The 27,917-nt window shown below is 36.4% G+C and overlaps 1 long non-coding RNA gene across 1 annotated transcript; it reads left to right on the top strand.

The window, feature by feature from the left end:
* The first annotated feature begins 18,996 nt into the window (after positions 1-18,996).
* On the top strand, positions 18,997-21,087 carry LOC139933894 (uncharacterized). Its single transcript, XR_011785647.1, has 4 exons — positions 18,997-19,075; positions 19,185-19,289; positions 19,826-19,974; positions 20,304-21,087. It is a non-coding gene; the product is annotated as an uncharacterized lncRNA (long non-coding RNA).
* Positions 21,088-27,917: the final 6,830 nt, after the last annotated feature.

Here is a 27,917-nt window from a genome sequence, read left to right as displayed (position 1 = left end):
AGTATTTTGACACAATCTCTAAAGGTATGCCATTTTATTCATTACTCTACTAGCCAAACTTTCACCTCCATCCGTCATGGTTCACAGGGTCATATGTAACAACCACCCACACCATCTATCGCACCGAATATAATCCCAAACTAATAAAAGGAAACCTGGTTTCTAAATGTATTTTTTGATTGTATGTATTTGTTTTTTGTTTCATGCAATGATGAAATGTGACTGAACCATCCAACGGAGTTGCTGAAATTGACCTGTCGCTGTATCTGGATGCCTCACTTTCTACTTCAAAAGGTGGATATTTTTCTTTAGACAAAGAAGTTTTTTATAAATCCAATCTGTTTAAAGCTCTATTTAATTCAGGACCTTCTTTGTTTTAATTTTTCTTTTGATATGTTATTCAGGTTGGTTACTTGATGACTGACCGGGGCGTCGACTGAACCATCTAATGGAGTGGTTGGAATCGACCTGTCGCTGTATTTTTTCGCCTCACTCATACTTCAAAAGGTAGATAATTTTTTCTTTAGATAAAGAAGTTTTTAACAATTCCAATCTTTATAAAGCTCCGTTTAATTCAGAAACTTCTTTTTTAAAGATTTTTTTTGATGTGCTTTTCAGGTTGGCTGCTTGATGTCTCACCGGGACATTGACTGAACCATCGTTCGGAGTTGCTGGAATCGACCTGTTGTTGTGTCTGGACGCCTCACTCTCCACTTCATAAGGTAGATATCTTTTCTTTGAGATAAAGAAGTTTTGGACAATATCAATCTGTAAAAGCTCTATTTAATCCAGCATTTTCCTGTTTTAGTTGTATTTGATGTGTTATTCAGGTTGGCTGTTTAATGACTGACTGGAACGTTGACTGAACCGCCTAATGGGGTTACAGGGATTGACCTGACGCTGTATCTGGCTGCCTCATTCTCTTCTTTAACTAGTAGATTTTGTTTCTGTTATTTTTACATTCAAGAAAAACATCACTAGTATTTTGACACAATCTCTAAAGGTATGCCATTTTTTTCATTACTCTACTTGCCAAACTTGCACCTCCTCCGTCATGGTTCACAGGGTCATATGTAACAACCACCCACACCATCTATCGCACCGAATATAATCCCAAACTAATAAGAAGAAACCTGGTTTCTAAATGCATTTTTTGATTGTATGTATTTGTTTTTGTTTCATGCAATGATGAAATGTGACTGAACCATCCAACGGAGTTGCTGAAATTGGCCTGTCGCTGTATCTGGATGCCTCACTCTCTACTTCAAAAGGTAGATAATTTTTCTTTAGACAAAGAAGTTTTTAACAAATCCAATCTGTTTAAAGCTCTTTAATTTAGATTCTTATTTGTTTTAGTTTTTCTTTTGATATGTTATTCAGGTTGGCTGCTGGATGACTGAACGGGATGTTGACTGAACCATAACCGAGTTGCTGGAATCGACCAGTCGCTGTATTTTGAGGCCCCACTTACTACTTCCAAAGGTATATATTGTTTCTTTACATAAAGAAGTTTTTAACAATTCCAATCTTTATAAAGCTCCTTTTAATTCAGAAATTTCTTTTTCAAAGATTTCTTTTGTTGTGCTCTTCAGGTTGGCTGCTTGGTGTCTCACCGGGACGTTGACTGAACCATCTATCGGAGTTGCTGGAATCGACCTGTTGCTGTACCTGGACGCCTCACTCTCCACTTCTTGAGGTAGATATTTTTTCTTTTAGATAAAGAAGTTTTGGACAATATCAGTCTGTAAAGGCTCTATTTAATTCAGCATTTTCCTGTTTTAGTTGTATTTGATGTGTTATTCAGGTTGGCTGTTTAATGACTGACTGGAACGTTGACTGAACCGCCTAATGGGGTTACAGGGATCGACCTGACGCTTTATCTGGCTGCCTCGTTCTCTACTTCAACAAGTAGATTTTGTTTCTGTTAATTTTACATTCAATAAAAACATCAGTAGTATTTTGACACAATCTCTAAAGGTATGCCATTTTATTCATTACTCTACTAGCCAAACTTTCACCTCCATCCGTCATGGTTCACAGGGTCATATGTAGCAACCACCCACACCATCTATCGCACCGAATATAATCCCAAACTAATAAAAGGAAACCTGGTTTCTAAATGTATTTTTTGATTGTATGTATTTGTTTTTTGTTTCATGCAATGATGAAATGTGACTGAACCATCCAACGGAGTTGCTGAAATTGACCTGTCGCTGTATCTGGATGCCTCACTTTCTACTTCAAAAGGTGGATATTTTTCTTTAGACAAAGAAGTTTTTTATAAATCCAATCTGTTTAAAGCTCTATTTAATTCAGGACCTTCTTTGTTTTAATTTTTCTTTTGATATGTTATTCAGGTTGGTTACTTGATGACTGACCGGGGCGTCGACTGAACCATCTAATGGAGTGGTTGGAATCGACCTGTCGCTGTATTTTTTCGCCTCACTCATACTTCAAAAGGTAGATAATTTTTTCTTTAGATAAAGAAGTTTTTAACAATTCCAATCTTTATAAAGCTCCGTTTAATTCAGAAACTTCTTTTTTAAAGATTTTTTTTGATGTGCTTTTCAGGTTGGCTGCTTGATGTCTCACAAGGACATTGACTGAACCATCGTTCGGAGTTGCTGGAATCGACCTGTTGTTGTGTCTGGACGCCTCACTCTCCACTTCATAAGGTAGATATCTTTTCTTTGAGATAAAGAAGTTTTGGACAATATCAATCTGTAAAAGCTCTATTTAATCCAGCATTTTCCTGTTTTAGTTGTATTTGATGTGTTATTCAGGTTGGCTGTTTAATGACTGACTGGAACGTTGACTGAACCGCCTAATGGGGTTACAGGGATTGACCTGACGCTGTATCTGGCTGCCTCATTCTCTTCTTTAACTAGTAGATTTTGTTTCTGTTATTTTTACATTCAAGAAAAACATCACTAGTATTTTGACACAATCTCTAAAGGTATGCCATTTTTTTCATTACTCTACTTGCCAAACTTGCACCTCCTCCGTCATGGTTCACAGGGTCATATGTAACAACCACCCACACCATCTATCGCACCGAATATAATCCCAAACTAATAAGAAGAAACCTGGTTTCTAAATGCATTTTTTTATTGTATGTATTTGTTTTTGTTTCATGCAATGATGAAATGTGACTGAACCATCCAACGGAGTTGCTGAAATTGGCCTGTCGCTGTATCTGGATGCCTCACTCTCTACTTCAAAAGGTAGATAATTTTTCTTTAGACAAAGAAGTTTTTAACAAATCCAATCTGTTTAAAGCTCTTTAATTTAGATTCTTATTTGTTTTAGTTTTTCTTTTGATATGTTATTCAGGTTGGCTGCTGGATGACTGAACGGGATGTTGACTGAACCATAACCGAGTTGCTGGAATCGACCAGTCGCTGTATTTTGAGGCCCCACTTACTACTTCCAAAGGTATATATTGTTTCTTTACATAAAGAAGTTTTTAACAATTCCAATCTTTATAAAGCTCCTTTTAATTCAGAAATTTCTTTTTCAAAGATTTCTTTTGTTGTGCTCTTCAGGTTGGCTGCTTGGTGTCTCACCGGGACGTTGACTGAACCATCTATCGGAGTTGCTGGAATCGACCTGTTGCTGTACCTGGACGCCTCACTCTCCACTTCTTGAGGTAGATATTTTTTCTTTTAGATAAAGAAGTTTTGGACAATATCAGTCTGTAAAAGCTCTATTTAATTCAGCACCTGCCGCTGTATCTGGATGCCTTACTCTCTACTTCAAAAGGTGGATATTTTTTCTTTAGACAAAGAAGTTTTTAACAAATCCAATCTGTTTTAAGCTCTATTTAATTGAGGACCTTCTTTGTTTCAATTTTTCTTTTGATATGTTATTCAGGTTGGCTGCTTGATGACTGACCGGGGCATTGACTGAACCATCTAATGGAGTTGCTGGAATCGACCTGTTGCTGTAGCTGGACGCCTCACTCTCCACTTCATAAGGTAGATTTCTTTTCTTTGAGACAAAGAAGTTTTGGACAATATCAATCTGTAAAAGCTCTATTTAATCCAGCATTTTCCTGTTTTAGTTTAATTTGATGTGTTATTCAGGTTGGCTGTTTAATGACTGACTGGAATGTTGACTGGACCGCCTAATGGGGTTACAGGGATCGACCTGAAGCTGTATCTGGCTGCCTGATTCTCTTCTTCAACTAGTAGATTTTGTTTCTGTTATTTTTACAATGAAGAAAAACATCACTAATATCTTTACACAATCTTTAAAGGTATGCCATGTTATTCATTACTCTACTAGCCAAACTTTCACCTCCATCCGTCATGGTTCACAGGGTCATATGTAGCAACCACCCACACCATCTATCGCACCGAATATAATCCCAAACTAATAAGAAGAAACCTGGTTTCTAAATGCATTTTTTGATTGTATGTATTTGTTTTTTGTTTCATGCAATGATGAAATGTGACTGAACCATCCAACGGAGTTGCTGAAATTGGCCTGTCGCTGTATCTGGATGCCTCACTCTCTACTTCAAAAGGTAGATAATTTTTCTTTAGACAAAGAAGTTTTTAACAAATCCAATCTGTTTAAAGCTCTATTTAATTTAGATTCTTATTTGTTTTAGTTTTTCTTTTGATATGTTATTCAGGTTGGCTGCTGGATGACTGAACGGGATGTTGACTGAACCATAACCGAGTTGCTGGAATCGACCAGTCGCTGTATTTTGAGGCCCCACTTACTACTTCCAAAGGTATATATTGTTTCTTTACATAAAGAAGTTTTTAACAATTCCAATCTTTATAAAGCTCCTTTTAATTCAGAAATTTCTTTTTTAAAGATTTCTTTTGTTGTGCTCTTCAGGTTGGCTGCTTGGTGTCTCACCGGGACGTTGACTGAACCATCTATCGGAGTTGCTGGAATCGACCTGTTGCTGTACCTGGACGCCTCACTCTCCACTTCTTGAGGTAGATATTTTTTCTTTTAGATAAAGAAGTTTTGGACAATATCAGTCTGTAAAGGCTCTATTTAATTCAGCATTTTCCTGTTTTAGTTGTATTTGATGTGTTATTCAGGTTGGCTGTTTAATGACTGACTGGAACGTTGACTGAACCGCCTAATGGGGTTACAGGGATCGAGCTGACGCTTTATCTGGCTGCCTCGTTCTCTACTTCAACAAGTAGATTTTGTTTCTGTTAATTTTACATTCAATAAAAACATCACTAGTATTTTGACACAAACTCTAAAGGTATGCCATTTTATTCATTACTCTACTAGCCAAACTTTCACCTCCATCCGTCATGGTTCACAGGGTCATATGTAACAACCACCCACACCATCTATCGCACCGAATATAATCCCAAACTAATAAAAGGAAACCTGGTTTCTAAATGTATTTTTTGATTGTATGTATTTGTTTTTTATTTCATGCAATGATGAAATGTGACTGAACCATCCAACGGAGTTGCTGAAATTGACCTGTCGCTGTATCTGGATGCCTCACTTTCTACTTCAAAAGGTGGATATTTTTCTTTAGACAAAGAAGTTTTTTATAAATCCAATCTGTTTAAAGCTCTATTTAATTCAGGACCTTCTTTGTTTTAATTTTTCTTTTGATATGTCATTCAGGTTGGTTACTTGATGACTGACCGGGGCGTCGACTGAAACATCTAATGGAGTGGTTGGAATCGACCTGTCGCTGTATTTTTTCGCCTCACTTATACTTCAAAAGGTAGATAATTTTTTCTTTAGATAAAGAAGTTTTTAACAATTCCAATCTTTATAAAGCTCCGTTTAATTCAGAAACTTCTTTTTTAAAGATTTTTTTTGATGTGCTTTTCAGGTTGGCTGCTTGATGTCTCACCGGGACATTGACTGAACCATCGTTCGGAGTTGCTGGAATCGACCTGTTGTTGTGTCTGGACGCCTCACTCTCCACTTCATAAGGTAGATATCTTTTCTTTGAGATAAAGAAGTTTTGGACAATATCAATCTGTAAAAGCTCTATTTAATCCAGCATTTTCCTGTTTTAGTTGTATTTGATGTGTTATTCAGGTTGGCTGTTTAATGACTGACTGGAACGTTGACTGAACCGCCTAATGGGGTTACAGGGATTGACCTGACGCTGTATCTGGCTGCCTCATTCTCTTCTTTAACTAGTAGATTTTGTTTCTGTTATTTTTACATTCAAGAAAAACATCACTAGTATTTTGACACAATCTCTAAAGGTATGCCATTTTTTTCATTACTCTACTAGCCAAACTTGCACCTCCTCCGTCATGGTTCACAGGGTCATATGTAACAACCACCCACACCATCTATCGCACCGAATATAATCCCAAACTAATAAGAAGAAACCTGGTTTCTAAATGCATTTTTTGATTGTATGTATTTGTTTTTGTTTCATGCAATGATGAAATGTGACTGAACCATCCAACGGAGTTGCTGAAATTGGCCTGCCGCTGTATCTGGATGCCTCACTCTCTACTTCAAAAGGTAGATAATTTTTCTTTAGACAAAGAAGTTTTTAACAAATCCAATCTGTTTAAAGCTCTTTAATTTAGATTCTTATTTGTTTTAGTTTTTCTTTTGATATGTTATTCAGGTTGGCTGCTGGATGACTGAACGGGATGTTGACTGAACCATAACCGAGTTGCTGGAATCGACCAGTCGCTGTATTTTGAGGCCCCACTTACTACTTCCAAAGGTATATATTGTTTCTTTACATAAAGAAGTTTTTAACAATTCCAATCTTTATAAAGCTCCTTTTAATTCAGAAATTTCTTTTTCAAAGATTTCTTTTGTTGTGCTCTTCAGGTTGGCTGCTTGGTGTCTCACCGGGACGTTGACTGAACCATCTATCGGAGTTGCTGGAATCGACCTGTTGCTGTACCTGGACGCCTCACTCTCCACTTCTTGAGGTAGATATTTTTTCTTTTAGATAAAGAAGTTTTGGACAATATCAGTCTGTAAAAGCTCTATTTAATTCAGCACCTGCCGCTGTATCTGGTTGCCTTACTCTCTACTTCAAAAGGTGGATATTTTTTCTTTAGACAAAGAAGTTTTTAACAAATCCAATCTGTTTTAAGCTCTATTTAATTGAGGACCTTCTTTGTTTAAATTTTTCTTTTGATATGTTATTCAGGTTGGCTGCTTGATGACTGACCGGGGCATTGACTGAACCATCTAATGGAGTTGCTGGAATCGACCTGTTGCTGTAGCTGGACGCCTCACTCTCCACTTCATTAGGTAGATTTCTTTTCTTTGAGACAAAGAAGTTTTGGACAATATCAATCTGTAAAAGCTCTATTTAATCCAGCATTTTCCTGTTTTAGTTTAATTTGATGTGTTATTCAGGTTGGCTGTTTAATGACTGACTGGAATGTTGACTGGACCGCCTAATGGGGTTACAGGGATCGACCTGAAGCTGTATCTGGCTGCCTGATTCTCTTCTTCAACTAGTAGATTTTGTTTCTGTTATTTTTACAATGAAGAAAAACATCACTAATATCTTTACACAATCTTTAAAGGTATGCCATTTTATTCATTACTCTACTAGCCAAACTTTCACCTCCATCCGTCATGGTTCACAGGGTCATATGTAGCAACCACCCACACCATCTATCGCACCGAATATAATCCCAAACTAATAAGAAGAAACCTGGTTTCTAAATCCATTTTTGTATTGTATGTATTTGTTTTTTGTTTCATGCAATGATGAAATGTGACTGAACCATCCAACGGAGTTGCTGAAATTGGCCTGTCGCTGTATCTGGATGCCTCACTCTCTACTTCAAAAGGTAGATAATTTTTCTTTAGACAAAGAAGTTTTTAACAAATCCAATCTGTTTAAAGCTCTATTTAATTTAGATTCTTATTTGTTTTAGTTTTTCTTTTGATATGTTATTCAGGTTGGCTGCTGGATGACTGAACGGGATGTTGACTGAACCATAACCGAGTTGCTGGAATCGACCAGTCGCTGTATTTTGAGGCCCCACTTACTACTTCCAAAGGTATATATTGTTTCTTTACATAAAGAAGTTTTTAACAATTCCAATCTTTATAAAGCTCCTTTTAATTCAGAAATTTCTTTTTCAAAGATTTCTTTTGTTGTGCTCTTCAGGTTGGCTGCTTGGTGTCTCACCGGGACGTTGACTGAACCATCTATCGGAGTTGCTGGAATCGACCTGTTGCTGTACCTGGACGCCTCACTCTCCACTTCTTGAGGTAGATATTTTTTCTTTTAGATAAAGAAGTTTTGGACAATATCAGTCTGTAAAAGCTCTATTTAATTCAGCACCTGCCGCTGTATCTGGTTGCCTTACTCTCTACTTCAAAAGGTGGATATTTTTTCTTTAGACAAAGAAGTTTTTAACAAATCCAATCTGTTTTAAGCTCTATTTAATTGAGGACCTTCTTTGTTTCAATTTTTCTTTTGATATGTTATTCAGGTTGGCTGCTTGATGACTGACCGGGGCATTGACTGAACCATCTAATGGAGTTGCTGGAATCGACCTGTTGCTGTAGCTGGACGCCTCACTCTCCACTTCATTAGGTAGATTTCTTTTCTTTGAGACAAAGAAGTTTTGGACAATATCAATCTGTAAAAGCTCTATTTAATCCAGCATTTTCCTGTTTTAGTTTAATTTGATGTGTTATTCAGGTTGGCTGTTTAATGACTGACTGGAATGTTGACTGGACCGCCTAATGGGGTTACAGGGATCGACCTGAAGCTGTATCTGGCTGCCTGATTCTCTTCTTCAACTAGTAGATTTTGTTTCTGTTATTTTTACAATGAAGAAAAACATCACTAATATCTTTACACAATCTTTAAAGGTATGCCATTTTATTCATTACTCTACTAGCCAAACTTTCACCTCCATCCGTCATGGTTCACAGGGTCATATGTAGCAACCACCCACACCATCTATCGCACCGAATATAATCCCAAACTAATAAGAAGAAACCTGGTTTCTAAATGCATTTTTTGATTGTATGTATTTGTTTTTTGTTTCATGCAATGATGAAATGTGACTGAACCATCCAACGGAGTTGCTGAAATTGGCCTGTCGCTGTATCTGGATGCCTCACTCTCTACTTCAAAAGGTAGATAATTTTTCTTTAGACAAAGAAGTTTTTAACAAATCCAATCTGTTTAAAGCTCTATTTAATTTAGATTCTTATTTGTTTTAGTTTTTCTTTTGATATGTTATTCAGGTTGGCTGCTGGATGACTGAACGGGATGTTGACTGAACCATAACCGAGTTGCTGGAATCGACCAGTCGCTGTATTTTGAGGCCCCACTTACTACTTCCAAAGGTATATATTGTTTCTTTACATAAAGAAGTTTTTAACAATTCCAATCTTTATAAAGCTCCTTTTAATTCAGAAATTTCTTTTTTAAAGATTTCTTTTGTTGTGCTCTTCAGGTTGGCTGCTTGGTGTCTCACCGGGACGTTGACTGAACCATCTATCGGAGTTGCTGGAATCGACCTGTTGCTGTACCTGGACGCCTCACTCTCCACTTCTTGAGGTAGATATTTTTTCTTTTAGATAAAGAAGTTTTGGACAATATCAGTCTGTAAAGGCTCTATTTAATTCAGCATTTTCCTGTTTTAGTTGTATTTGATGTGTTATTCAGGTTGGCTGTTTAATGACTGACTGGAACGTTGACTGAACCGCCTAATGGGGTTACAGGGATCGAGCTGACGCTTTATCTGGCTGCCTCGTTCTCTACTTCAACAAGTAGATTTTGTTTCTGTTAATTTTACATTCAATAAAAACATCACTAGTATTTTGACACAATCTCTAAAGGTATGCCATTTTATTCATTACTCTACTAGCCAAACTTTCACCTCCATCCGTCATGGTTCACAGGGTCATATGTAACAACCACCCACACCATCTATCGCACCGAATATAATCCCAAACTAATAAAAGGAAACCTGGTTTCTAAATGTATTTTTTGATTGTATGTATTTGTTTTTTATTTCATGCAATGATGAAATGTGACTGAACCATCCAACGGAGTTGCTGAAATTGACCTGTCGCTGTATTTGGATGCCTCACTTTCTACTTCAAAAGGTGGATATTTTTCTTTAGACAAAGAAGTTTTTTATAAATCCAATCTGTTTAAAGCTCTATTTAATTCAGGACCTTCTTTGTTTTAATTTTTCTTTTGATATGTTATTCAGGTTGGTTACTTGATGACTGACCGGGGCGTCGACTGAACCATCTAATGGAGTGGTTGGAATCGACCTGTCGCTGTATTTTTTCGCCTCACTTATACTTCAAAAGGTAGATAATTTTTTCTTTAGATAAAGAAGTTTTTAACAATGCCAATCTTTATAAAGCTCCGTTTAATTCAAAAACTTCTTTTTTAAAGATTTTTTTTGATGTGCTTTTCAGGTTGGCTGCTTGATGTCTCACCGGGACATTGACTGAACCATCGTTCGGAGTTGCTGGAATCGACCTGTTGTTGTGTCTGGACGCCTCACTCTCCACTTCATAAGGTAGATATCTTTTCTTTGAGATAAAGAAGTTTTGGACAATATCAATCTGTAAAAGCTCTATTTAATCCAGCATTTTCCTGTTTTAGTTGTATTTGATGTGTTATTCAGGTTGGCTGTTTAATGACTGACTGGAACGTTGACTGAACCGCCTAATGGGGTTACAGGGATTGACCTGACGCTGTATCTGGCTGCCTCATTCTCTTCTTTAACTAGTAGATTTTGTTTCTGTTATTTTTACATTCAAGAAAAACATCACTAGTATTTTGACACAATCTCTAAAGGTATGCCATTTTTTTCATTACTCTACTTGCCAAACTTGCACCTCCTCCGTCATGGTTCACAGGGTCATATGTAACAACCACCCACACCATCTATCGCACCGAATATAATCCCAAACTAATAAGAAGAAACCTGGTTTCTAAATGCATTTTTTGATTGTATGTATTTGTTTTTTGTTTCATGCAATGATGAAATGTGACTGAACCATCCAACGGAGTTGCTGAAATTGGCCTGTCGCTGTATCTGGATGCCTCACTCTCTACTTCAAAAGGTAGATAATTTTTCTTTAGACAAAGAAGTTTTTAACAAATCCAATCTGTTTAAAGCTCTTTAATTTAGATTCTTATTTGTTTTAGTTTTTCTTTTGATATGTTATTCAGGTTGGCTGCTGGATGACTGAACGGGATGTTGACTGAACCATAACCGAGTTGCTGGAATCGACCAGTCGCTGTATTTTGAGGCCCCACTTACTACTTCCAAAGGTATATATTGTTTCTTTACATAAAGAAGTTTTTAACAATTCCTATCTTTATAAAGCTCCTTTTAATTCAGAAATTTCTTTTTTAAAGATTTCTTTTGTTGTGCTCTTCAGGTTGGCTGCTTGGTGTCTCACCGGGACGTTGACTGAACCATCTATCGGAGTTGCTGGAATCGACCTGTTGCTGTACCTGGACGCCTCACTCTCCACTTCTTGAGGTAGATATTTTTTCTTTTAGATAAAGAAGTTTTGGACAATATCAGTCTGTAAAAGCTCTATTTAATTCAGCACCTGCCGCTGTATCTGGATGCCTTACTCTCTACTTCAAAAGGTGGATATTTTTTCTTTAGACAAAGAAGTTTTTAACAAATCCAATCTGTTTTAAGCTCTATTTAATTGAGGACCTTCTTTGTTTCAATTTTTCTTTTGATATGTTATTCAGGTTGGCTGCTTGATGACTGACCGGGGCATTGACTGAACCATCTAATGGAGTTGCTGGAATCGACCTGTTGCTGTAGCTGGACGCCTCACTCTCCACTTCATAAGGTAGATTTCTTTTCTTTGAGACAAAGAAGTTTTGGCCAATATCAATCTGTAAAAGCTCTATTTAATCCAGCATTTTCCTGTTTTAGTTTAATTTGATGTGTTATTCAGGTTGGCTGTTTAATGACTGACTGGAATGTTGACTGGACCGCCTAATGGGGTTACAGGGATCGACCTGAAGCTGTATCTGGCTGCCTGATTCTCTTCTTCAACTAGTAGATTTTGTTTCTGTTATTTTTACAATGAAGAAAAACATCACTAATATCTTTACACAATCTTTAAAGGTATGCCATTTTATTCATTACTCTACTAGCCAAACTTTCACCTCCATCCGTCATGGTTCACAGGGTCATATGTAGCAACCACCCACACCATCTATCGCACCGAATATAATCCCAAACTAATAAGAAGAAACCTGGTTTCTAAATGCATTTTTTGATTGTATGTATTTGTTTTTGTTTCATGCAATGATGAAATGTGACTGAACCATCCAACGGAGTTGCTGAAATTGGCCTGTCGCTGTATCTGGATGCCTCACTCTCTACTTCAAAAGGTAGATAATTTTTCTTTAGACAAAGAAGTTTTTAACAAATCCAATCTGTTTAAAGCTCTATTTAATTTAGATTCTTATTTGTTTTAGTTTTTCTTTTGATATGTTATTCAGGTTGGCTGCTGGATGACTGAACGGGATGTTGACTGAACCATAACCGAGTTGCTGGAATCGACCAGTCGCTGTATTTTGAGGCCCCACTTACTACTTCCAAAGGTATATATTGTTTCTTTACATAAAGAAGTTTTTAACAATTCCAATCTTTATAAAGCTCCTTTTAATTCAGAAATTTCTTTTTTAAAGATTTCTTTTGTTGTGCTCTTCAGGTTGGCTGCTTGGTGTCTCACCGGGACGTTGACTGAACCATCTATCGGAGTTGCTGGAATCGACCTGTTGCTGTACCTGGACGCCTCACTCTCCACTTCTTGAGGTAGATATTTTTTCTTTTAGATAAAGAAGTTTTGGACAATATCAGTCTGTAAAGGCTCTATTTAATTCAGCATTTTCCTGTTTTAGTTGTATTTGATGTGTTATTCAGGTTGGCTGTTTAATGACTGACTGGAACGTTGACTGAACCGCCTAATGGGGTTACAGGGATCGAGCTGACGCTTTATCTGGCTGCCTCGTTCTCTACTTCAACAAGTAGATTTTGTTTCTGTTAATTTTACATTCAATAAAAACATCACTAGTATTTTGACACAATCTCTAAAGGTATGCCATTTTATTCATTACTCTACTAGCCAAACTTTCACCTCCATCCGTCATGGTTCACAGGGTCATATGTAACAATCACCCACACCATCTATCGCACCGAATATAATCCCAAACTAATAAAAGGAAACCTGGTTTCTAAATGTATTTTTTGATTGTATGTATTTGTTTTTTATTTCATGCAATGATGAAATGTGACTGAACCATCCAACGGAGTTGCTGAAATTGACCTGTCGCTGTATCTGGATGCCTCACTTTCTACTTCAAAAGGTGGATATTTTTCTTTAGACAAAGAAGTTTTTTATAAATCCAATCTGTTTAAAGCTCTATTTAATTCAGGACCTTCTTTGTTTTAATTTTTCTTTTGATATGTTATTCAGGTTGGTTACTTGATGACTGACCGGGGCGTCGACTGAACCATCTAATGGAGTGGTTGGAATCGACCTGTCGCTGTATTTTTTCGCCTCACTTATACTTCAAAAGGTAGATAATTTTTTCTTTAGATAAAGAAGTTTTTAACAATGCCAATCTTTATAAAGCTCCGTTTAATTCAGAAACTTCTTTTTTAAAGATTTTTTTTGATGTGCTTTTCAGGTTGGCTGCTTGATGTCTCACCGGGACATTGACTGAACCATCGTTCGGAGTTGCTGGAATCGACCTGTTGTTGTGTCTGGACGCCTCACTCTCCACTTCATAAGGTAGATATCTTTTCTTTGAGATAAAGAAGTTTTGGACAATATCAATCTGTAAAAGCTCTATTTAATCCAGCATTTTCCTGTTTTAGTTGTATTTGATGTGTTATTCAGGTTGGCTGTTTAATGACTGACTGGAACGTTGACTGAACCGCCTAATGGGGTTACAGGGATTGACCTGACGCTGTATCTGGCTGCCTCATTCTCTTCTTTAACTAGTAGATTTTGTTTCTGTTATTTTTACATTCAAGAAAAACATCACTAGTATTTTGACACAATCTCTAAAGGTATGCCATTTTTTTCATTACTCTACTTGCCAAACTTGCACCTCCTCCGTCATGGTTCACAGGGTCATATGTAACAACCACCCACACCATCTATCGCACCGAATATAATCCCAAACTAATAAGAAGAAACCTGGTTTCTAAATGCATTTTTTGATTGTATGTATTTGTTTTTTGTTTCATGCAATGATGAAATGTGACTGAACCATCCAACGGAGTTGCTGAAATTGGCCTGTCGCTGTATCTGGATGCCTCACTCTCTACTTCAAAAGGTAGATAATTTTTCTTTAGACAAAGAAGTTTTTAACAAATCCAATCTGTTTAAAGCTCTTTAATTTAGATTCTTATTTGTTTTAGTTTTTCTTTTGATATGTTATTCAGGTTGGCTGCTGGATGACTGAACGGGATGTTGACTGAACCATAACCGAGTTGCTGGAATCGACCAGTCGCTGTATTTTGAGGCCCCACTTACTACTTCCAAAGGTATATATTGTTTCTTTACATAAAGAAGTTTTTAACAATTCCAATCTTTATAAAGCTCCTTTTAATTCAGAAATTTCTTTTTTAAAGATTTCTTTTGTTGTGCTCTTCAGGTTGGCTGCTTGGTGTCTCACCGGGACGTTGACTGAACCATCTATCGGAGTTGCTGGAATCGACCTGTTGCTGTACCTGGACGCCTCACTCTCCACTTCTTGAGGTAGATATTTTTTCTTTTAGATAAAGAAGTTTTGGACAATATCAGTCTGTAAAAGCTCTATTTAATTCAGCACCTGCCGCTGTATCTGGATGCCTTACTCTCTACTTCAAAAGGTGGATATTTTTTCTTTAGACAAAGAAGTTTTTAACAAATCCAATCTGTTTTAAGCTCTATTTAATTGAGGACCTTCTTTGTTTCAATTTTTCTTTTGATATGTTATTCAGGTTGGCTGCTTGATGACTGACCGGGGCATTGACTGAACCATCTAATGGAGTTGCTGGAATCGACCTGTTGCTGTAGCTGGACGCCTCACTCTAAACTTCATAAGGTAGATTTCTTTTCTTTGAGACAAAGAAGTTTTGGACAATATCAATCTGTAAAAGCTCTATTTAATCCAGCATTTTCCTGTTTTAGTTTAATTTGATGTGTTATTCAGGTTGGCTGTTTAATGACTGACTGGAATGTTGACTGGACCGCCTAATGGGGTTACAGGGATCGACCTGAAGCTGTATCTGGCTGCCTGATTCTCTTCTTCAACTAGTAGATTTTGTTTCTGTTATTTTTACAATGAAGAAAAACATCACTAATATCTTTACACAATCTTTAAAGGTATGCCATTTTATTCATTACTCTACTAGCCAAACTTTCACCTCCATCCGTCATGGTTCACAGGGTCATATGTAGCAACCACCCACACCATCTATCGCACCGAATATAATCCCAAACTATCAAGAAGAAACCTGGTTTCTAAATGCATTTTTTGATTGTATGTATTTGTTTTTTGTTTCATGCAATGATGAAATGTGACTGAACCATCCAACGGAGTTGCTGAAATTGGCCTGTCGCTGTATCTGGATGCCTCACTCTCTACTTCAAAAGGTAGATAATTTTTCTTTAGACAAAGAAGTTTTTAACAAATCCAATCTGTTTAAAGCTCTATTTAAATTAGATTCTTATTTGTTTTAGTTTTTCTTTTGATATGTTATTCAGGTTGGCTGCTGGATGACTGAACGGGATGTTGACTGAACCATAACCGAGTTGCTGGAATCGACCAGTCGCTGTATTTTGAGGCCCCACTTACTACTTCCAAAGGTATATATTGTTTCTTTACATAAAGAAGTTTTTAACAATTCCAATCTTTATAAAGCTCCTTTTAATTCAGAAATTTCTTTTTTAAAGATTTCTTTTGTTGTGCTCTTCAGGTTGGCTGCTTGGTGTCTCACCGGGACGTTGACTGAACCATCTATCGGAGTTGCTGGAATCGACCTGTTGCTGTACCTGGACGCCTCACTCTCCACTTCTTGAGGTAGATATTTTTTCTTTTGGATAAAGAAGTTTTGGACAATATCAGTCTGTAAAAGCTCTATTTAATTCAGCACCTGCCGCTGTATCTGGATGCCTTACTCTCTACTTCAAAAGGTGGATATTTTTTCTTTAGACAAAGAAGTTTTTAACAAATCCAATCTGTTTTAAGCTCTATTTAATTGAGGACCTTCTTTGTTTCAATTTTTCTTTTGATATGTTATTCAGGTTGGCTGCTTGATGACTGACCGGGGCATTGACTGAACCATCTAATGGAGTTGCTGGAATCGACCTGTTGCTGTACCTGGACGCCTCACTCTCCACTTCATAAGGTAGATTTCTTTTTTTTGAGATAAAGAAGTTTTGGACAATATCAGTCTGTAAAAGCTCTATTTAATTCAGCATTTTCCTGTTTTAGTTGTATTTGATGTGTTATTCAGGTTGGCTGTTGAATGACTGACTGGAACGTTGACTGAACCGCCTAATGGGGTTACAGGGATCGAGCTGACGCTTTATCTGGCTGCCTCGTTCTCTACTTCAACAAGTAGATTTTGTTTCTGTTAATTTTACATTCAATAAAAACATCACTAGTATTTTGACACAATCTCTAAAGGTATGCCATTTTATTCATTACTCTACTAGCCAAACTTTCACCTCCATCCGTCATGGTTCACAGGGTCATTTGTAACAACCACCCACACCATCTATCGCACCGAATATAATCCCAAACTAATAAAAGGAAACCTGGTTTCTAAATGTATTTTTTGATTGTATGTATTTGTTTTTTATTTCATGCAATGATGAAATGTGACTGAACCATCCAACGGAGTTGCTGAAATTGACCTGTCGCTGTATCTGGATGCCTCACTTTCTACTTCAAAAGGTGGATATTTTTTCTTTAGACAAAGAAGTTTTTTATAAATCCAATCTGTTTAAAGCTCTATTTAATTCAGGACCTTCTTTGTTTTAATTTTTCTTTTGATATGTTATTCAGGTTGGTTACTTGATGACTGACCGGGGCGTTGACTGAACCATCTAATGGAGTTGCTGGAACCGACCTGTCGCTGTATTTTTTCGCCTCACTCATACTTCAAAAGGTAGATAATTTTTTCTTTAGATAAAGAAGTTTTTGACAATATCAAGCTGTAACAGCTCTATTTAATTAAGGACCATCTTTGTTTTAATTTTTCTTTTGATATGTTATTCAGGTTGGCTGTTGATGACTGAACGGGATGTTGACTGAACCATAACCGAGCTGCTGGAATCGACCTGTCGCTGTATTTTGACGCCTCACTTACTACTTCCAAAGGTAGATATTTTTTCTTTAGATAAAGAAGTTTTAACAATTCCAATTTTTCTAAAGCTCCATTTAATTCAGAAACTTCTTTTTTAAAGATTTCTTTTGATGTGCTTTTCAGGTTGGCTGCTTGATGTCTCACCGGGACGTTGACTGAACCATCAATCGGAGTTGCTGGAGTCCACCTGTTGCTGTATCTGGACGCGTCACTCTCCACTTCATAAGGTAGATATTTTTTCTTTTAGATAAAGAAGTTTTGGACAACATCAATCTGTAATAGCTCTATTTAATTCAGCATTTTCCTGTTTTAGTTTAATTTGATGTGTTATTCAGGTTGGCTGTTTAATGACTGACTGGAACGTTGACTGAACTGCCTAATGGGGTTACAGGGATCGACCTGAAGCCGTATCTGGCTGCCTGATTCTCTTCTTCAACTAGTAGATTTTGTTTCTGTTATTTTTACAATGAAGATAAACATCACTAATATTTTAAACACAATCTTTGAAGGTATGCCATTTTATTCATTACTCTACTAGCCAAACTTTCACCTCCATCCGTCATGGTTCACAGGGTCATATGTAACAACCACCCACACCATCTATCGCACCGAATATAATCCCAAACTAATAAGAAGAAACCTGGTTTCTAAATGCATTTTTTGATTGAATGTATTTGTTTTTTGTTTCATGCAATGATGAAATGTGACTGAACCATCCAACGGAGTTGCTGAAATTGGCCTGTCGCTGTATCTGGATGCCTCACTCTCTACTTCAAAAGGTAGATATTTTTTCTTTAGACAAAGAAGTTTTTAACAAATCCAATCTGTTTAAAGCTCTATTTAATTTGGATTCTTCTTTGTTTTAGTTTTTCTTTTTATATGTTATTCAGGTTGGCTGCTGGATGACTGAACGGGATGTTGACTGAACCATAACCGAGTTGCTGGAATCGACCGGTTGCTGTATTTTGAGGCCCCACTTACTACTTCCAAAAGTATATATTGTTTCTTTACATAAAGAAGTTTTTAACAATTCCAATCTTTATAAAGCTCCTTTTAATTCAGAAATTTCTTTTTTAAAGATTTCTTTTGTTGTGCTCTTCAGGTTGGCTGCTTGGTGTCTCACCGGGACATTGACTGAACCATCGTTCGGAGTTGCTGGAATCGACCTGTTGCTGTACCTGGACGCCTCACTCTCCACTTCTTGAGGTAGATATTTTTTCTTTTATATAAATAAGTTTTGGACAATATCAATCTGTAAAAGTTCTATTTAATTCAGCGTTTTCCTGTTTTAGTTGTATTTGATGTGTTATTCAGGTTGGCTGTTTAATGACTGACTGGAATGTTGACTAAAACGCCTAATGGGGTTACTGGGAACGACCTGACACTGTATCTGGCTGCCTCAGTCTCTACTTCAACAAGTAGATTTTGTTTCTGTTATTTTTACATTCACTAGTATTTTTACACAATCTCTTAAGGTATGCCATTTTATTCATTACTCGACTAACCAAACTTGCACCTCCATCCGTCATGGTTCACAGGGTCATATGTAACAACCACCCACACCATCTATCGCACCGAATATAATCCCAAACTAATGAGAAGAAACCTGGTTTCTAAATGTATTTTTTGATTGTATGTATTTGTTTTTTATTTCATGCAATGATGAAATGTGACTGAACCATCCAACGGAGTTGCTGAAATTGACCTGTTGCTGTATCTGGATGCCTTACTCTTGACTTCAAAAGGTGGATATTTTTTCTTTAGACAAAGAAGTTTTTAACAAACCCAATCTGTTTAAAGCTCTATTTAATTCAGAACCTTTTCCTTATAGTTTTCTTTTCATGTGTTATTCAGGTTGGCTGCTTGATGACTGACCGGGACGTTGACTGAACTGTCTAACGGAGTTTCTGGAATCGACCTGTTGCTGTATCTTGACGCCTCACTTTCTACCTCAAAAAGGTAGATATTTTTCTTTTCGATAATTTAAAATACAATGATTTCAATCTGTAAAAGCTCTGATTAATTCAGAACCTTCTTGTTTTAGTTTTCTTTTGATGTGTTATTCAGGTTGGCTGTTTAATGACTGACAGGGACGTTGACTGAACCATCCAACAGAGTTGCTGCAATTAACCTGTTACTGTACCTGGATGCCTCACTCTCTACTTCAAAAGGAGTACAATTTTTTTCTGTAGACAAACAAGACTATGTTCGTATGTGGAAAAAGTTCTTCTTAATTCAGCATCGTCCTGTTTTGTAATCAGGGCCAAATTTCATCTCGCTGTTTAAGCAAAAAATATTGCTTAACAGTTTTCTGCTAACCAAAACAAAAGCAGGATACTAGTAATAAATTGTACATGTGACACGGTATTTTGGCATATTAATGTTGTGCTTAGTTCCCTGTGGAGCTTAAGCAGCGTTGTAACATGGACCCTGATGATCTATATTTGTTTTCATATGGTTCGTCCTAATGTGAGTACATTGTTATTTTCTTTCAGATGATTGTGACGACTGCTTTTCTGCCCTCCGTCAATATGGACCATGAAGATGTGACAACACAGTACAAAGAGAGATACATCATGGCTTGAGGAGATGGACATCAAAGTATTTCTCAGCTACATACCAGGGTCCCAAGTGGAGTTTGAAGGTAGGATCTCTTTTAGCTAAGCTTAAGCTGAAAGTTTAGAAATCCATTAAAGTGCAGAAAATATACATTTCTTACGTCTCATAATTAAAACATAGTCCCATATTACCTTGCACCAATACTGTATTGTTAAACTGCAGGCGCGTCATTGAGTGAGAGATATGCATGCTTTATAAAAAGCCATTTTTGTGGTTATCATACACACTCATCTTTGACCTTTAAATTAAAACCTGAGTTAAATCATGAGTTTAAAGGTCAAAGATGAGTGTATAATAGTGACCACAAAAAAAACAGTTAAAATTTTTTTTTTACGTTTGATCATATTATTACAGGATTAACGTGAAGAAAACTCTTTCTTCACCACCTCATCTAAGGCGTCATGTCAACAGATGGACACATTGTATAACAGAATGAACCCCAAGAACACAAAGAGGCAGATCAAGTTGGCCTTGGATGGACGGCACAACAGAATGTGGAAGCTTCACGTGGAAGCTTCACATGGAAGCGACAAGCACAAGAAAGATCAAGGTGGAATGGTGACGAAGAGACCTTCCTTCTACAGTATGGAGCGGTATAGGCTAGATAGATTGATATTTTCCCATTTAAAATAACACAAAATCTTTTTTTTTTGTAAATTTCACTATTCGTTGGCCTGTTTTATTCATTCTTGGAAGTTGACATGAAACAGTTTTTGTCCTCATTGCTAAAATACTTAACTCTGGATGAAGTTTATTTCATTGCTATTGTAATTTTTATTATTCTTATTGCTTATATGGTATCTGTTCTGTGGAACCCTTACATGGTGGCCACCATGTTTTTATTATTATTATCTACTGTATGAAGACATGTAAAATATTGTGACACACATAGGGTTAATTAAAGTTTGTAATGTCAAAGTTCATGACCTTGTCTTTGTTTGAGTACTCATAAACAAGGTTTTATAATTACAAAGTTCTTGACATTGTCCATGGTATTCATTAAGGTCATTTGAGTTCTCATTAACTAGAGGTTTTATAATTACATAGATCATGACAGAGCCATGGTATTAAGGGTAATTGAGTTCTCATTAACAAGGTTTTAATTACAAGGTCATGACGTTGTCTTTAGTGATTTTTTATAGTGTGTTGAGTACCCCTTAACGATGTATAAAGATCCCCTTTAACTGATTGTGGGGTGGGAGATGACAACCTTCACGTGGTCCACCCTGTTGTTAACTAATTGTCATCAGACAATAGAGCTCTATAATACTTGTTTGTATAGCTCTATATGCACCAAACCAATGTTTTAATTATATTGGTCATGACATTGTCTTTAGTGTTTATTTAATGTGTGCTTAGTACCATTAAGGATCTTTTAAGATTCCTTTAACTGTTATTTGTGGGGTGGGAGATGACAACCTTCACGTGGTCCACCCTGTTGTTAACTAATTGTCATCAAACAATAGAGCTATAATTTATATACTAGTTTGTATAGCTCTATGCACCAAACCAATGTTTTAATTATATTGGTCATGACATTGTCTTTAGTGTTTATTTAATGTGTGTTTAGTACCATTAAGGATCTCGTAAGATTCCTTTAACTGTTATTTGTGGGGTGGGAGATGACAACCTTCACGTGGTCCACCCTGTTGTTAACTAATTGTCATCAAACAATAGAGCTATATATACTTGTTTGTATAGCGCTATGCACCAAACCAATGTTTTAATTATATTGGTCATGACATTGTCTTTAGTGTTTATTTAATGTGTGTTTAGTACCATCAAGGATCTATTAAGATTCCTTTAACCGTTATTTGTGGGGTGGGAGATGACAAACTTCACGTGGTCCACCCTGTTGTTAACTAATTGTCATCGAACAATAGAGCTATATAAATACTTGTTTCTATAGCTCTTTGCACCAAACCAATGTTTTAATTATATTGGTCATGAAATTGTCTTTAGTGTTTATTTAATGTGTGTTTAGTACCATTAATGATCTATTAAGATTCCTTTAACTGTTATTTGTGGGGTGGGAGATGACAACATTCACGTGGTCCACCCTGTTGTTAACTAATTGTCATCAAACAATAGAGCTATATAAATACTTGTTTCTATAGCACTTTGCACCAAACCAATGTTTTAATTATATTGGTCATGAAATTGTCTTTAGTGTTTATTTAATGTGTGTTTAGTACCATTAAGGATCTATTAAGATTCCTTTAACTGTTATTTGTGGGGTGGGAGATGACAACCTTCACGTGGTCCACCCTGTTGTTAACTAATTGTCATCAAACAATAGAGCTATATAAAACTTGTTTCTATAGCTCTTTGCACCAAACCAATGTTTTAATTATATTGGTCATGAAATTGTCTTTAGTGTTTATTTAATGTTTGTTTAGTACCATTAAGGATCTCGTAAGATTCCTTTAACTGTTATTTGTGGGGTGGGAGATGACAACCTTCACGTGGTCCACCCTGTTGTTAACTAATTGTCATCAAACAATAGACCTATATATACTTGTTTGTATAGCTCTACGCACCAAACCAATGTTTTAATTACCAGGTCATGACATTGTCTTTAGTGTTTATTTATAGGGTGTTTAGTACCATTAAGGATCTATTAAGATTCCTTTAACTGTTATTTGTGGGGTGGGAGATGACAACCTTCACGTGGTCCACCCTGTTGTTAACTATTTGTCATCAAACAATAGAGCTATATATACTTGTTTGTATAGCTCTATGCACCAAACCAATGTTTTAATTATATTGGTCATGAAATTGTCTTTAGTGTTAATTTAATGTGTGTTTAGTACCATTAAGGATCTATTAAGATTCCTTTAACTGTTATTTGTGGGGTGGGAGATGACAGCCTTCACGTGGTCCACCCTGTTGTTAACTAATTGTCATCAAACAATAGAGCTATATAAATACTTGTTTCTATAGCTCTTTGCACCAAACCAATGTTTTAATTATATTTGTCATGAAATTGTCTTTAGTGTTTATTTAATGTGTGTTTAGTACCATTAAGGATCTCGTAAGATTCCTTTAACTGTTATTTGTGGGGTGGGAGATGACAACCTTAACGTGGTCCACCCTGTTGTTAACTAATTGTCATCAAACAATAGAGCTATATAAAAACTTGTTTCTATAGCTCTTTGCACCAAACCAATGTTTTAATTATATTGGTCATGAAATTGTCTTTAGTGTTTATTTAATGTGTGTTTAGTACCATTAAGGATCTATTAAGATTCCTTTAACTGTTATTTGTGGGGTGGGAGATGACAACCTTCACGTGGTCCACTCTGTTGTTAACTAATTGTCATCAAACAATAGAGCTATATATACTTGTTTGTATAGCTCTATGCACCAAACCAATGTTTTAATTATATTGGTCATGACATTGTCTTTAGTGTTTATTTAAAGTGTGCTACGTACCATTAAGGATCTTTTAAGATTCCTTTAACTGTTATTTGTGGGGTGGGAGATGACAACCTTCACGTGGTCCACCCTGTTGTTAACTAATTGTCATCAAACAATAGAGCTATATAAACATTGGTTTGTATAGCTCTATGCACCAAACCAATGTTTTAATTATATTGGTCATGACGTTGTCTTTAGTGTTTATTTAATGTGTGTTACGTACCATTAAGGATCTTTTAATATTCCTTTAACTGTTATTTGTGGGGTGGGCGATGACAACCTTCACGTGGTCCACCCTGTTGTTAACTAATTGTCATCAAACAATAGAGCTATAATTTATATACTTTTTTGTATAGCTCTATGCACCAAACCAATGTTTTAATTATATTGGTCATGACATTGTCTTTAGTGTTTATTTAATGTGTGTTTAGTACCATTAAGGATCTCTTAAGATTCCTTTAACTGTTATTTGTGGGGTGGGAGATGACAACCTTCACGTGGTCCACCCTGTTGTTAACTAATTGTCATCAAACAATAGAGCTATATAAATACTTGTTTCTATAGCTCTTTGCACCAAACCAATGTTTTAATTATATTGGTCATGAAATTATCTTTAGTGTTTATTTAATGTGTGTTTAGTACCATTAAGGATCTATTAAGATTCCTTTAACTGTTATTTGTGGGGTGGGAGATGACAACCTTCACGTGGTCCACTCAGTTGTTAACTAATTGTCATCAAACAATAGAGCTATATATACTTGTTTGTATAGCTCTATGCACCAAACCAATGTTTTAATTATATTGGTCATGACATTGTCTTGAGTGTTTATTTAATGTGTGTTTAGTACCATTAAGGATCTCGTAAGATTCCTTTAACTGTTATTTGTGGGGTGGGAGATGACAACCTTCACGTGGTCCACCCTGTTGTTAACTAATTGTCGTCGAACAATAGAGCTATATATACTTGTTTGTATAGCTCTATGCACCAAACCAATGTTTTAATTATATTGGTCATGACATTGTCTTTAGTGTTTATTTAATGTGTGTTTAGTACCATCAAGGATCTATTAAGATTCCTTTAACCGTTATTTGTGGGGTGGGAGATGACAACCTTCACGTGGTCCACCCTGTTGGTAACTAATTGTCATCAAAAAATAGAGCTGTATAAATACTTGTTTCTATAGCTCTTTGCACCAAACCAATGTTTTAATTATATTGGTCATGAAATTGTCTTTAGTGTTTATTTAATGTGTGTTTAGTACCATTAAGGATCTATTAAGATTCCTTTAACTGTTATTTGTGGGGTGGGAGATGACAACCTTCACGTGGTCCACCCTGTTGTTAACTAATTGTCATCAAACAATAGACCTATATATACTTGTTTGTATAGCTGTATGCACCAAACCAATGTTTTAATTACCAGGTCATGACATTGTCTTTAGTGTTTATTTATAGGGTGTTTAGTACCTTTAAGGATCTATTAAGATTCCTTTAACTGTTATTTGTGGGGTGGGAGATGACAACCTTCACGTGGTCCACCCTGTTGTTAACTAATTGTCATCAAACAATAGAGCTATATAAATACTTGTTTCTATAGCTCTTTGCACCAAACCATTGTTTTAATTATATTGGTCATGAAATTGTCTTTAGTGTTTATTTAATGTGTGTTTAGTACCATTAAGGATCTCGTAACATTCCTTTAACTGTTATTTGTGGGGTGGGAGATGACAACCTTCACGTGGTCCACCCTGTTGTTAACTAATTGTCATCAAACAATAGACCTATATATACTTGTTTGTATAGCTCTATGCACCAAACCAATGTTTTAATTACCAGGTCATGACATTGTCTTTAGTGTTTATTTATAGGGTGTTTAGTACATTAAGGATCTATTAAGATTCCTTTAACTGTTATTTGTGGGGTGGGAGATGACAACCTTTACGTGGTCCACCCTGTTGTTAACTAATTGTCATCAAACAATAGAGCTATATATACTTGTTTGTATAGCTCTATGCACCAAACCAATGTTTTAATTATATTGGTCATGAAATTGTCTTTAGTGTTTATTTAATGTTTGTTCAGTACCATTAAGGATCTATTAAGATTCCTTTAACTGTTATTTATGGGGTGGGAGATGACAACCTTCACGTGGTCCACCCTGTTGTTAACTAATTGTCATCAAACAATAGAGCTATATATACTTGTTTGTATAGCTCTATGCACCAAACCAATGTTTTAATTATATTGGTCATGAAATTGTCTTTAGTGTTTATTTAATGTGTGTTTAGTACCATTAAGGATCTATTAAGATTTCTTTAACATTTATTTGCGGGGTGGGAGATGACAACCTTCACGTGGTCCACCCTGTTGTTAACTATTTGTCATCCAACAAAAGAGCTATATAAATACTTGTTTGTATAGCTCTATGCACCAAACAATTTTTAACTACAAGGTCATGACATTGTCTTTAGTGTTATTTATTGAGTACTCATTAAGGATGTATTAAGATTCCCTTTAACTGTTATTTGTGGGGTGGGAGATGACAACCTTCACGTGGTCCACCCTGCTGTTAACTGATTGTCATCGAACAATAGAGCTATATAAAACTTGTTTGTATAGATCTATTCACCAAACATATTTTTTTACATATTTTTTATTACAAGGTCGTGACACTGTCTTTAGTGTTTATTTATAGCGTGTTAATGACAGTGGACACTATTGGTAATTGTCAAAAACTAGTCTTCACAGTTGGTGTATCTCATCATGTGCATAAAATTTGAGCTCAATCGGTCAGCGAAGTTGCGAGATATTAACGAAAGAATAAACACCCTGCTCGCACCATGGTCACACGAAGTTGTGTGCTTTCAGACGCTTGATTTCGAGACCTCAAATTCTACAGTTGAGGTCTCGAAATCAAATGTTTTGAAAATTATTTCAGAGGGAGCCGTTTCTCACAATGTTTTTATACCATCAACCTCTCCCATTGCTCAGTACCAAGTAAGGTTTTATGTTAATAATTATTTTGAGTAATTACCAGTAGTGTCCACTGCCTTGAACGATGTATTAAGGACACTTTTAACTGCCATTTGTGGGGTGGGAGATGAAAACCTTCACGTGGTCTACCCTGTTGTTAACTAGTAATTGCTATCAAACAATAGAGCTATATGCATGTTTATAGCTCTATGCATCAAACGTATGTACCCTTTTCATGGAATATGAAGTGCGCACTAACTTGGTTGGCAAAAAATTAGGGAACATCGATTGGGCTGTTTTATAAACGGGTAATGGTGACGCAGACGTGATTGTGCGTCTGCTTAGTGCACAACTCTATGGCGTTTGCCAACCAACATGGGCCGTGCGCATGCGAGAATTAATGTAATTAGCATGTTTCCTGAAAAGGTTCCATTTACCCCATCCTATATTCAATATTTTTTAGAAATAAAAAATGATACCCGTTTTCCATACCCGTATGTACCAATTATGAGTGAAATGTATTTCTCAAATTAACGATGCAATGTACTAATCAAAGCTCATGTATACTTAATTTATTGCCATTAAATTTCAGAGTTAAATAACATGTTCCAAATAGGAGAAATAATCCGTATAAGAACACAGTATGAGAAGCATTACCCCCCCCCCCCATTGCCAGCCCCAACCCCAACACCCAACCCATCCCCGTCCCCGTCCCAACCCCAACCCCAACCCCCAACCCCGGGTCGCAATTTTTTTTCAAAACTGCATTGCAATATGTTTTTCCCCTGCCGCTGTGTTGGTTCTTTCCGTCAGATTACGTCATAATGAAATTGGCCTGCTCTTTTACCAAATCATTGCAATGTCGTTTTGGGAAAAAAAGTTAGCCCCGGGCCACCGATCACAACGATGTAAACTTAAAATGTAATTGTTGCTGGTAACCAATTTTCTTTTAAAGCTATTCAGTGCTAAGCAAGTGTTTCTGTGCTTATACAGTCATAATGAAGTTAGGCCCTATACATCTAGCAGCAGGCAATACACTTCACTGCTCATGTGAAAAAATTGTGTATAATAACGACCAAATAAAAAGAAGGCTGGATTTCTTTTAAAATGTTATAGTAGGTGTCGCCTGCACATGTTGTGGGTGATGACCTTCAAGCAGTAGCCTACCCATGGCATCGTAAGAGTTGCCAAAAATTTGGAGACTGTTATTTGTAAATAGCGCCCTCTGTTGATGGATTGTTATAACCACAAAACACTTCCGAGTCTCAGCCATTTATAGCTCTATGATCTCAGCAGGTTTGTTTAAAAACATTTTCTGTATACCTTGGGCCATCCGAATACACGAGCAGGAGCTAGATAATTCACAATATTTGGTAAAGACACACGAAGGGTGGGCTATACATGACTAATACAACCAGTTTATGTTCTGCGTATGTAGGCTTAAACGACAGTGGACATTATTGGTAATTACTCAAAATAGATAGTTAGCATAAAACCTTTCTTGGTAACGAGTAATGGGTAGAGGTTTATTGTGAGAAACGGCTGCCTCTGAAGTAATGTAGTTTTCGAGAAGGA

Source organism: Asterias amurensis, chromosome 2, assembly GCF_032118995.1.
Source record: "Asterias amurensis chromosome 2, ASM3211899v1".
NCBI lineage: Eukaryota > Metazoa > Echinodermata > Asteroidea > Forcipulatida > Asteriidae > Asterias > Asterias amurensis.
This window is presented reverse-complemented; position numbering and strand designations above follow the sequence as displayed.